The sequence below is a fragment of the Anolis carolinensis genome, chromosome 6 (genome assembly GCF_035594765.1).
Source record: "Anolis carolinensis isolate JA03-04 chromosome 6, rAnoCar3.1.pri, whole genome shotgun sequence".
Taxonomy (NCBI): Eukaryota; Metazoa; Chordata; class Lepidosauria; order Squamata; family Dactyloidae; genus Anolis; species Anolis carolinensis.
In genome coordinates this window covers 71,159,691-71,173,243 of record NC_085846.1, presented here as the reverse complement: position 1 = coordinate 71,173,243, position 13,553 = coordinate 71,159,691, and the positions used below count along the sequence as shown (strand labels likewise).

Sequence of the window (13,553 nt, the reverse complement as noted above, 5' to 3'; positions counted from 1 at the left end):
GGGTATAAATTATCATCATCAATAATCCCAATTAGTGTGATTTATATGAATGTTGACTTGGGCCATTCAGCAATTAATTCATCAAAATCTACTCTAATTGCGCCCTGGAATCCTATTTTGATCTTGGAGCGATACACTTTTATCCTGTGTAAGTACCACTGAAATGAATTTACCATACATGGGAAACTTAGATTGGATCTAGCCCAGTATTATTAACATCATCCGTTTTCAGTTATTGGTCCATCAAATGGTTTAGACTTCAGCTCCCAACATCTTAGCCAATGTGGCTAAAGCTCGGGAATTCTGGAAACTGAAGTCCCAAAACATCTGGAGGATCAAAGTTTGAGAACTGTGAGTTTACACTTCATGGTAGCAACTCTCTGGAATCCTGGAAGATGAGAAGAAGTGCTTTGACGCATAGGGTTGAAACCACTATAATATAGAGAGATACCATAGTTTTATATATTTCTATTTTCACACAAACATTTTACTAAGATTCATACTAGATGCTACTTTTCTCTCACCCTCCTGTTCCTCTCAATCTTCAGTAAAGTAGTTCTTCATTCTTCACAAACACACTTTCCACAAATCCTTTGATTAAACACCACAGTCCTTATCAAAACTAAAAGAAACCCTAAATACATTGAACAGAATTTGCGCATGTTCAGTCTATTGTGGATTCTCTTCATTATGCCATCAAGCACCATATACATGAACGATGCTTCACAGAGGATGAATATGTGGCAACTCTTTCATGCAGGCATTATGGGATTCTAGGAATCCTAGCTCAAAGGGGTAACTTTTCCAAGCTCTATTCATATATGGGCATTGACTCCCAAATTAATATACATCGCTTGGTGTCTCATAACTCCACTTGCAGCAGGGAGACAAGAGGCAACAACACACTGCCTGTAACATTTGTTTTGTGAGTGGCTCTTCCAAATATGCAAGTCATCACTTGACACCGATTCATGCCTTATCAATAGATAGATAGAAGTTCCTAGTGTTTTCAATCCTTTAGGCTGCATTTAAGCTTGGCGACGGGGACACAGGGCACATTCACGTGTGAACACAGAGATTCCCGCACAGCACATCTCAAGAGTGGAGTGATGAGTACCTTAAGCCTGTCTTCTTGCCACTGAAATCTAGGAATTGATTGCTCTCCCTGTTGTCTATATGTGTTCACATGAATATGTATATTTCAGTGTAAAGACAAAAGCCTCTCACATTCCCCAGCAACCTCTATTGAGATTACAATTTTACTAAAAAAGACATCTTCTGCTTTTTTCTCTCCAGCGGATTAACTGAATTGTTGGGGAAAGTGGGTGGGGTCACTTCAGGTTGAGTATGCAGGTGAAACACCCTTTCAATAGATCATCATGTGAATCACCTCAACCAAAAATCATAACTGGAAGCAATTAGAAATCTATGAGAGTCATTTTGGACAGCTCATCTATTCCAGTTATCAAATTACTACGAAAATTCTCCTTACCTCACTGCAATTTTGGCAAGGGTTATATTTACCACTGATAAAGTAGGAATCAGACTTATAAAAGAAGGATAGAATTTATAAAGGATCTCTTGCTGTCATTGTCTGCCTTAACCTTTCAAAGCACACAGCACAAAAGAGACAGAATACATTGTTAAACAGCGATTGAGTAAATTAGAAAATTCATAATGCATATTCATAACAATGTCATACTTCTTAGTATAGAAAAGAAGGCATTCCACTCCACTATGGAATAATTCTGATAAGTGAGCTATTTTTCAGTTTTCTATAGGAAAGATGCATTAAACCAGTTTTACCAAATTCAAGACATCATGACTATTATTTTTGTGAGGTTACTACTGTTTGATAGGAGTGTAGCAACAAAACAAAGTTGGCAATTTGTTATTGTTTTAAGTTGAAGACAATTGTCTTTTCCATATTTCCATTTCAGACGGTGGATATTATAAAAAAAGCATTGGATTGTTCTTTGATGGTAAAAAAAAAGCTAGTAGTGGCCATGAATTTTTCCCTGTTTTTCTCCTATTCTAAAGGCTATTCTGTTTTCACTAACCTTAACCCTTTCCCCCCTTTGAGCACACCTAGAGGAAAAGTACGATCCGAATCAAAGTACACTTTATATGATTATTTTGGAAGTTTAACATGATGTGTGTTTGGTACAACCTGTGAAATGTTGTACTAAAACATTCAGTGACTCTGTGGGTTCAAAGATTAAAATGATTTTCAAGAGATGAGTTTTATTCATTCGATGCATAGGAGAAGTAGTGGGAACCACATACAACAGAACACTTAAAAATAAAACCCAACAAAGAAATTTGCTGGAGGCATTTTACTCTACTCTACATTTTAAAACAAACAGAAGCAGTGAATTCTGCATTTAAAAGTAGCCTGTCATACTGAATCTGAGAGAAAGCCCCTATTTATATGCTATATAAATATGCTATATAACTAGCAGGTTATTTCTAATGTACGAGTCACTTGTTACTTCTCTCTCTCACACACACACACATACATACACACACTGGCAAGAAGATTTGCTAATTCAAATTGTATACTATTTATTGTGGCGACACTACAGTATACACTGTTCAATTCTTCTTTGTCTTTACATAATTTAGCATTTTTACATCACAAATATTCTGAACATGAACATTCAGGTTTATTTGTGCTCAAGGGACATTAAGATGCAGTTCTTTGTTGTTTTTCTCCAGAAATATGTATTGTTATATAGAAATCTTCTCACTACTATATATTACATTTAGAAATTCTGACTATTAAGTAACATCTGCAGCATTCAATGAGTTAAAGACGGTAAGGAATTATAACAAAAGAAAGAGCAACTTTCCTTTGTTTCCCCCTAGAACATAGACTTTCGACAATAGGTGTGTCATGCAAGGCACAACGTAAAATATACATGTTTAGTTGGTAGGTGTACATAGCTGAAGGTGGCATGATCAAGAGATACCATCTTTGCTTCTTACTTTAGAATTCACTGTCTTTTACAGATTTCTTCTTAAATCTTGGATGTTATGATAGATACATGTATATCAAGAGATATTCTGTTTTGAACATATTAAATATAAAATATCCTCGTATTACAAAAGAAGAAGTACTTGTACCTGGATTCTGTACAAAGCAGATGGTTCTACAAAATGTGAATATAATAATAATGCATCAAAACTTTTAATAATTCTGACCTCAATACTTCAGCAATCCATCGAGGCATTCTATGCCTATACAAGTAATGAATTTTTTAAAATTAAAATAACACCAAATCCAATATTTTTGAGGAACAATAATTAGTTATTTTAGGTTCAGTTTTTCCTTTGGAAAGGAGTCTTTGCAAATTTGTTCTATTAGGAACAATAGGATAATTTTAAGTGCAAATCATTCATCGATGCAAAATGAAGGGATAATTTTAGTAATCCTAGTTTTTAAAAATGATAAACCAATACACAGCAAAGTTTGTAAAACATATTTTTCAATACGAGACCTCAGTGAAAACTATTTATTTACCACAGCCCTCAAAGTTACAGCATTTAAATTCTGCTTTGGAATTCACCCACACATTGTAATGTTGCCCACACCCTTTGTGGTACAAATAAATAACTACAGGTTTTACGCTGTGTAATTTTGTTATCACAAATGACTTACTCACTTTTAAACTTTCATTATTCTTACCACTCTACTATAGCAAAAGTTATCAACAAAAATAATACTTCCGCATTATGAATTCATATTGAAATTATCCATCATTGACACTTACAATAAACACAATTCAACAACCACTTTGAAAGAGATGCATATTTTATTGTATTTGCATATACCAACTTTTCATCCTCAAACCAGTAATAGTCCATGTAATTTTTATAAGTGAAAAATGTCTCTTGTGTATCATCCTCAGATTCCTTTTTCTTCAGAAATATTACATTTTCATGTGTCTGATACACTACTAGTGTTGATTTGACGCCACTGAAACATTATAGGTTTGAATCACAAATCTAGCAAAACGCATGTAATTGAAAAAAGCATACATAGCTCTGAGAATCCAAAGCTGTCCAATGCTTTACAACAAGGCAGAAGTCTGGAAAATTTAAAAAATGTAAAATAATATCAGAGCAAAAACCTCTGGTGTTCACAGAGAAACCAAATACATTTGTTGCTCAGGCCACCACATTGGTTTTACTAGGGGACATGGGAATAATTTATGCCTATCTGTGCCAAAAAGAAAAGGAGGTACATGAATGAAGTGAATGGAACAATCACAGCAGTTCCTTATTACTTTAACAGCATGCTGATGGTTCCAATTAGCAGCAGTGTATGGACAACACAATGCAGATATCTTTACATATGGTCAACTCCTGCATCACCTTAAAAGAAAGTAAGAAACATCGGTCATGTTCCTAGCATTTCTTCCTAGTGCTTATTTAATATAAATCTCTAGAACTAAATGCAAGTACAAGAGAAAAGGAATAAGTAAATGCAGTAGACTTCCCTTTATGTTGTGGCATTCTTAGCAACAAAAGACTAGCGCCGTATTTAATAGCCTGTATAGGAATGGAAATTGCTCTGCTTATTTCAAAGAAGTTATGCTATTGCCTTGTACAGTCCTGAAGTTCCAGCATTATTCTGTTGCTGCAGGGGACTGAAATGAGTCATGGAAACAGTTGCAATGTTTTAAAACATGTCTCTTGACAATCTCTCCGGAAATGCATTCCTCTGCATTATAGTAAAAGAAGCACATAAGACAATGCTGCAACCCAGCTGTGGCCAAGCCCAGACATTTACATCCGCTGTTTGCCTTACATTCAAGCCTACGCTCCCTCCACGCCAGCCCTACCCTGAATCATGCAAATAATGGTGCTGCTGTATATTGTCTATGAGAAATTAGTGCTTGGAACAAAAGCTTTTGTTTAGCCATGCTAATGAATTGCGGTCCTTGGAAGTACAACCCGGACTTTAAGGCAACACAGTGAAACACGCTTTCTGAACTTTCCTACCTTTTTTGGAAAAAAAGCAACCTATTGTCACCATCCCCTAATGTCAAACAGTTGAAAGAAAAGTGGGAAAAGCAATTCTTGCAAGCATCTATGTCTTCAGAACAGGTGCCAGAAAAAGACAGCGGGAGAAAGGGAAGAGAGAGAAAGAGGGGGAGGAGGTTTGATACAAACTGAAATGCAAAATCTTCTTATATGGGGGTGGGAGGAGGGAAAGAGAGAGATAAGGGGTAATTTTCACTTCCAGGCTGCCTCCGGCTGTGTATGTCAAATAATATAGAAGAGTCTAGGCTCCTTTATGAGAGGCATTATTCCGCTCTCCACCCCTGCCCCCCAACAGCAAAATGCATAAAATGCATGTCCCAAACAGCCCCCTTTCAAATCAGGCGGAAGGAAGAAGAGGCTTACCTTTCAGTGCCGGTAACAAAAGAAAAGACCTTCACTCTGTGTTGCTTCTGCACAGCAGATGCCTCTACAAAGAAAACACAAAGAGTAAAGTCAGCCTGGGAGGGTGCACGCAGAGGTGTACCGATTAAAACCCAGCATGCCCTTTTTAGGCACCAGGCTTAGTAGCTACGGGGCATGCCACCACCATCCTCCTTTTTCTTCCGCCTCCCCCCCCCCCAACTCTGCATCACAGCAGGCTACTGTAGCCAGGAGACAGAGGTGCTTAAATTAGAAAACCACTGCCAGAGGAAATAAACAGGAACCACAGCGACCCCCTCGACCCCAGCAGCCATCAAATCCGGGAAGATACAGTACACATCTGTTTCTCGCGAGGCCCCTCGGGAGGCTCCAACTCCAGCTACTTACCCTGTCTGCATTATTAATAGATGTTAATGGCTCCATTATATTGAACAGGAGAAGCCCATCCCTTTCTTATAATATGGAAATCCAGAGCTGAATGTGTGTGTGTGCATGTGTGTTTCAATCAGTAGCCATCTCAAGCGGACCTTCTTCAGGGACGAAAGTCACATTCCATCACCATCCCTTCTACAGACCCACTGCTGCTACCCCACCCTTCCCTATACCAATCTGGTAACCAGAAATTCATTTCAAGGGAGCAAAGCAGCTGCAACCAAGGAAGCACGCCGACAGCGACTTTCCACCAACAAAGCTGTTTTTCCATGAAATAAAATTTAAAAATAATGTATTTATTGCAATGATAATTTGGACCAGCTTTTCTTCACTATATGAATAAATGCAAAGAACTGAGAATGCAAATATCTCTTTGTAAGGGTGGTTTCACTGCATGCTGCTCCAGTAGGAGGGAGGAAAAACACCCAGTATTGTCTGTGACAGAGAGAAAGAATATATTTAGTTCAACTCAGGGACAAATGCCCCTAGCCCTCTGATTTTGCTGATGTGTAAAAGAATGAGATTTCGCAGCACCTCCAGGCAGTGTTTTTGTTAATGTCTGGATTTTCTAAGGAAGCGTCATGCCCCCTCAAGGTAATGTGCAGCGGCAGGGGAGAAAGGGGGGCAATGGCAAGCACACTTCAAAGTGGGCAAGATACGCTCACATACAAGTGACTTTAAATCAGCTCTGCCTAAGAATGCTGTGAAGTTACCCATGAAGAATAAATTGCACTAAAGGATTTCCAAAGCGTTCTGTTTAAAAATAGCAGTATGCATAGAAGGACTTGCAGGTGTCAATGTACTGCTACATATTCCTCAGGGATTTGCATCAATAATACAACGCAATTGCTTGAGGACCCTACAAGAGAGAGGGGCAACCAGAGCAGAAGATAGTTCACAATACTGTCTACTCATTAAATTGCTGCACATGTGTGCTTCTCTCTCTCCATCGCTGGAGTGTCATGTTTAATTATCCCAGCTAAATGTAGCTTCCTAAAACAGTTTTTTAAAAGCCCATAAATCCAATCTAGAAAAGAGAATGTGTTTTAACATTATTATTTTACAAAAAATCTTATATTTCATATTCTTATCAAGTTGGAAAACGCTTCTCCACAGTATTGACCCTATAGCTTTTCCTGACTGAACAGGAGGCCTCTGATAGTAAGGAAACCAGGCTTCCCTGCCCGCGGATGCAAGAGGCAGCTGTTTGCTTACTACTGACAAATACATAAGAAGTGTCATTAATTCTTCCAAGACAAATGCAAAGCGACTGCCTTTGTTGCCCATTGTCTCTACAGATTTTAGAGAGCGACGACTGTGCAAGTATCCTGAAGAAATGAAGAATCACAAGGATCGACTGTATGAAGTGTGTTACAGGCAGACAGCCTCAGTGTGATAGTCTTCATCTTGCTCTCTAATTATTTATCCAGATAAAGCCTGACTGCTGGAAAATTAGCTCTCAACAGGAGGTAACTGATCTGAAAGGTTTTTTGTTTTTTTTAGGAAGAAATTACAAACTGCTGGTACTACAAGGTTAGCAAGTCACTGGATGGGACAGCATAAGATGCCATTTGAAGTGGTTAAGTCTTCATTCATCTCCAGAAAGATAACTGGGCATCTTTTTATTGGGCGGGGGGGATCGGGAGGGGGAGAGAAATACCTGAACTGGAGGATCTTAAAATCACAGAATCTAGCTATCTGAAAAGGATTGAGTAAAACTGAGGAAAAGAGAGATACTTCTCACTGTAATTGTTTGTGCATGCGTTTCAATTTGCTCTTCGCAAACAAAGAGAATGTATAATCCCGATTTACACAGAAAGACTTTATTTTTACAACATTAATTCTACAGTGAATATTTACCCTGTTCTATTACTTGGATGTTTTCATCAGATAAAAATTAACCCCTGCTTTAGATCAAGTACAGACATATGAAGGACGGGGAAGCAAAAGAAAGATTTCCTACTTACCTGGAACTCCAGCTCTAGAGTTTAAAAAAAGTCTAAGTAATTTCTATTTCAGCTCTGCAAAAGGCATGCATATATTCCTTTTACCCACTAAAGAGATGCTAGATTCACACTGTTTTGTTTCCTTTAGACTATTTCTCCCCCTCCTCATTCATCTTAAGGGAGGGTGGTACAGTTACCCATCTTGTATGCTTTTTCACACTATCCGGAAATGACAAAGCATGAACCACAAACTTATATCCATCCATCCATCCATCCATCCATATTTTAGGCCAAATTGAGTGGGTGGGGAAGTTCCACTTTGAGCCAAATATCAAAATACCAGGTATTAGAAAATGCAGTAGTACGTAAGTACATCACAGCAAAAAATCTAACCATAAAGAAAACGGCAACAAAATACACATTTGTTTTAAAAAAAGAAAGAAACCTGTAGCTTGAAACCTAGTGTATGCCAGTAATGCCATTATAGTAAATGGTACCCATTACTACCTTTCTCAAGACAACACATTCATTGTCTTTGAAGCAGCTTTATTTTGATCTCTGGAAGTTAACTGCATTTATGTTTTGGATGCCAAAAAAGCTAATTAGCAAAGCCACCTGCATTACCTAACTGCAGAACAAAGAGCATTTCTTCTCCCATCATTTGGTTCCTAAGCCACACCCTTTTGTCCATACAAAGCACAGACTTCCTCTCAGCGCTGCCTTCTTTCCCTTGCCCTCATCCATAGCAATGAGCATTTTTCACAGCAATTTTGCAATAGTAACACGGTATGTTTCCAGGAAATAGACGACTGTGTTCAAAAATCATCTGCAAGGTCACCATCTGAACATGTGGTATGGAAATGCAACCAAGTGCACCACATCCATCTTCCCCTCTTTCTTTTCCCCACCTGTGTTCCTATTTAGTTTATCACTATTGCGCAGCGCCTAGTTTTATATACAGTGGTCTCTACATGCAAACAGCTTGCAGGCAGACAGGCATATATGGCACTTGATTTTTCCACTGATATGAAAAATCATTGCTCACAAGGAGTTCACCTATCATCTAATTCAGTTCTAATATGAGGATGGTTCACCCTTTGGTTAAGCATGAAGGCTGTACTGTACAATACATGGACTAATGCCCTTTTCATGCAAAGTGTATAAACCAAATGTGAAATAATCTCTCATTTGCAGTACAGATAATGCAGCCAGGACCTACTTTCCTACATTTATCTAGAAAGTCGTATATGCCATGCAGAGTGATGTGCAAATCCCATACTCAGCTTTGTTGCATTTCACCAAAGCCCATCTGGATTTTCTTCTTTTGTTTCTTAGCACATGACAAAGGTTCTCCTTCCCCCATTGAAATTCATATTCCCTTTCACACATTTCTCCTGGCATGCAAATTTATTTAATATTTCACTTAACATACTAACATCTCCATTTACTAAAGCATGTTTTCATGCATGTTTTCAACTGTTTGCATTTTAGCCATTTGCATTTCAGAATGTGTGGACTATTTTGTACATGCTTCATTTCCCTAAAAAAGATATATAAACCTCACAAATGTAAGAATTCTTGAAGTAGCATGAATTTTCACCTCACAATAAGCCTCAAGAGATGTGAAAAGGCTACTTTAATTGAGTCTGTCAACTGCAATGCATTTTTTCCATCACTAGTCATGCGAAACAGTATGTGAGCTGAAGACATGCTCCTATTCCTCATACAACTTATATATCCTTCCTATGTATGAAACAGCTAACATTTTTTAAACCTTGCCATACCAAAATGCCCACTGCAATTTTTAATTTGGCATTTACAGATACAGATTATAAAATACTGAAACCATTTTTTAAAAGTCTTGAAAAAATTGCTTCTGTTCATCATAGTATAGAACTACACTTTATAAACATGAGTAAGGGAAATATCAACAGTGGAGTTCCTTTGGCTTTTACAAATATTGGAAGCTACCTCATTATGGATTACAATAGAACAATCTTTACTCAAAGAGGCTTCACTTGGAAAGGCTTAAAACTAGGTTTCTTCCATGAGCAGGAATGCCATTCTCCTGGCAGTACCAGTTGTCAGCTGGTCACCCAACAAAAAGACCTTCTGAAAGAACTTATCAGCTTGCAGAAGAACCAAAAAAGAAGCAGGGAAGGATATATACTAATTGAGAAACGGCATTACACAGGATCCAACTCTCCTTGAGTTTGAAAAAACAGTCATAATGCCAACACATAAATTTAAGACAGAACAAGGATAGTTTTAAGGAATTCCCAGTATCCCTAGGTTGGACAGGGCCTATATTGAGCACAGCATCAGCTGGCCCTTGGCCATCCTAGCTAATTTGTTTTGAATTCTTTGGTCTAACTAGTGTAAGGGTGGGTAAAATGTGACGTGAACCACACATTTTCCTAAAGTTTTTTGCAATTTGCAGCATCAAATCCCCATGCAGTACCACAACATATTTTATGTTGAAAAATTTCTATCTCCCCACCACCACAAATAGCAATAATCTGGGACTATAAAAATTATTTCCGTTGTTAGTCAGAGAGTCCATAGTCCCAGTTTTGTGGATATTCTGGAAGAGTAGCCTAACCCAGATGGCACTGACTCCTCAGTTTCACCCAGGGGTTTTTCTAGCTCTAATTGTCAATACAGGAGAATATGGACCTCATCACACTAGAGCTTGGATCCTCTTTAGGGAGGGGGCTTTAAACAGCTCAACCAGACAGGTCCTAGGCCTCACCAAACTACAAACCCCAGAATTCTGCAGGAGGCAGAAACCGGATTTAAAGTGGATTCATGCTCTAGTGTGATGAGGCAGTATATGTAGGGCCTTCAGCATAAAAACATGTCCTTCGTTACAGAATTATAGTCCCCTTATATACTAAGTGTTCCAAATCCATAATATAAAATTTTCACAATACAGCTTGTTTACATTTTATCTTCAATACCAATAACAAACATGTGATTGATTCCACAGTCTATCATGACAGAATATAAAAAATTCACTGCAATTATACATTGAAATCTATGTAAAAATGTTATACACATGTATAAAAATTGATCTCATGTATAAGTCAAGGGCAGGGCTGGAGGGAAACATTAAGGATTTTGGTATGACTTACAGATAAGTCAAAGATTATTCTTCAGAGAGAGAGAGCCACCTACCCATGGCTACTACCACCGTTTTCCTGCTCAGACACTCGAAACATCTCGAAGCAGTGCTACAGTGAAAAGAGTAGAGGGAGTCAATAATTATTTAAGGATCTCTCAGTACAGAGATTAAGCTCTTTCACCACTCTACTCAGAGAAGGAGATGGTTCCTCTTTTGGTAAGAGTTAAGGTAGAGTAGTCACACTTAGTAAGTCAACCCTTTTTGGCAGGTCAATTTTTATTACAATTTCTGGGCTTGTACATATATACAGTACCATCCACAAAGAACTGGTGGTAACATAAGCAACTGTATTTTTCACACTACACTGCAAATATGATTTGAGGCATCAGCTCATGTTAAGATTCCCCCGAGATTCATGATATTTAGCAATCAAGATATCTCATTCTCAGAATATTCAGTTTATGAAGCTTGTCAGCAACATATTGGTGTCCTAGTGTGGGTAAAACATAGAGCATAAACAAAACGATGGATGGATGTTGGTGATGAATGTCACATTCAGAGGACGGATACAGCTTCTAGAATTCCCAACCAACTCTAGTCCAACCCCATGCCTCTAATGCAGGCATGGGCAAACTTTTTTGCCTTGGGCCCACATTGCAGGCCCATCTGGAAGAATCGGGCCAGGAGGAAGGGGAGCCATTCACATACTGGGCAGAATAGGCCTGTGAGGGGCAGAGGCCGAGAGAGGGTGGAGCCAGGAGGGTGTAGGGCAGGATCTGGGTCATCCTCAGGTTGTCTTCCTAGCATAAGGACAGGGCTGCTTGCACCATCCTTATGCCAGGAGGAAGGCAAGACACGTGGTGACTGCCTTGATCCTCCCCAGATCCTCGGGCTGTCCTCTTGGCATTATGCCAGGAGGAGAGAGAGACAGGCGCTAGCTGAGAGTGCTCCAGGAGGCTCTCAGTCACCATGTGCCTTCCTTGAGCAGTCCTTCCAGCATAAGAATGGGGCCGCTCACACTGTCCTTATGCCAGGAGGAGGGCAAGACATGCTGTGGCTGAGAGCACTTCAGAGGGCTTTCAGCTGCTGTGTGCCTTTCTCTCCCTTCTTTCTGGCATAAGGATGAGGTGGGCCACCATGCACTTATGCCAAGAGGATGGGGAAAATGAGGAGGGCCTGAGATAAGCACCCAGGGGGCCGCATTCGGCCGCCGGGCCTTAGTTTGCCCATGCCTGCTCTAATGTTTACAAGCAGCACTTGGTGTGCTCCAGCCAGTTAACATATGCACGTTCTGTGTAGTCCTTCCCATCCTCTAGTGAATCTGCAAAATGTACATACATACAAAAGCTCTTTGCAGCTAAGTATAAAGGACAATGTGACTACTTCCAATATCGTTGTGACTCTAAAACTGCTAAACCCAAGAAAACCTTGGGGCTGTCAGATTGTTCCTTTACTGCTGAGTTACTAGACAGGAGACAGGAGGAAAAAACACTATCCTTCTCCCTAGGTCCTGGTCATGTATAGAGAACTTGAGAGAAAGCAGCAGTCAGCTTCTCACAAAATGTCAGAGAACGAGCTGGTTAAAACTATTCTGGCAACTATGTGATTAGCAAATGACATTCCCTTGCCATTCTCTTTTCTATATCCTTGCTTGGAGCAAGGCATTGTGAAATGAGATCTGAGATAGCCTCAAGATATTTAGCTGAATGAATGCCACTGCAGTCACACAACCTGTTGAAACCATTTTTAGCATTGTGATACAACAAGCTGTAGTACTCCTAGGCAGAGGCCACAGGCAGTTGCCAGCCTGTTTGCATGACACACCACAACCAGACTCCACAACCAGCTTTCTTTTGGGTTGGTGGCAAGGATTATCAAGTGACTGTCCATCCAAATACACCCCGTGACAAATCTGGTTCCATTTTCCTCATGGCACAGACAGACTTGTACAATGTTTTGGAGATACCTGGTGATCAATAATAATAATCATCATCATCATCATCATCTTTATTTATATACCGTGCCATCTCCTCGAGAAAACTCAGGATGGTTTCCAACATGAATATAAAAACATTCAATTGTCAAAAACACCATACAACAAAGTTAAAAACATAGTAAAAATAATAAACAACATCATAAAACAGAACCAAAACAATTATATTAAAAATAGACACAAAAATTACAAATCCAAAGCAATATACTCCATCAAGGAATCAAGTACCAGTAAACAAGACTATGGTAGAAATGGTCAATTATAAGTGTAGGTAAAAACTTGTGCATTAGAGTATCATAGGGGAGTGATTATTTCATTTGCGAATTGTAGTTGCTGCAATTTATAGTTCACCTACAATCAAAGAGCATTCTGAACTCCACCAATGATGGAATTGAATCAAACTTGGCACACAGAACTCCAATGACTGACAGAAAATACTGGAAGGGTTTGGTGGGCATTGACCTTGAGATTAGGAGCCTCCAGTTGGCCTAGGGGATAAAAGCCTTGTAACCTGAAGGTTGAGTTGCTGACCTGAAGGCTACCAGGTTTGAGAGTGCGGATGAGCTCCCTCTATCAGCTCCAGCTCCATGTGGGGACATGAGAGAAGCCTCCCACAAGGATGGTAAAA

At 39.2% G+C, this 13,553-nt stretch overlaps 1 long non-coding RNA gene across 1 annotated transcript; it reads right to left on the bottom strand.

Moving 5' to 3' along the window:
- Positions 1-3,796: 3,796 nt before the first annotated feature.
- On the bottom strand, positions 3,797-5,803 carry LOC134299884 (uncharacterized). The gene is made up of 2 exons (XR_010007133.1): positions 5,413-5,803; positions 3,797-4,377 (listed from the first exon to the last, which is right to left on the bottom strand). It is a non-coding gene; the product is annotated as an uncharacterized LOC134299884 (long non-coding RNA).
- Between the last annotated feature and the right edge of the window lie 7,750 nt (positions 5,804-13,553).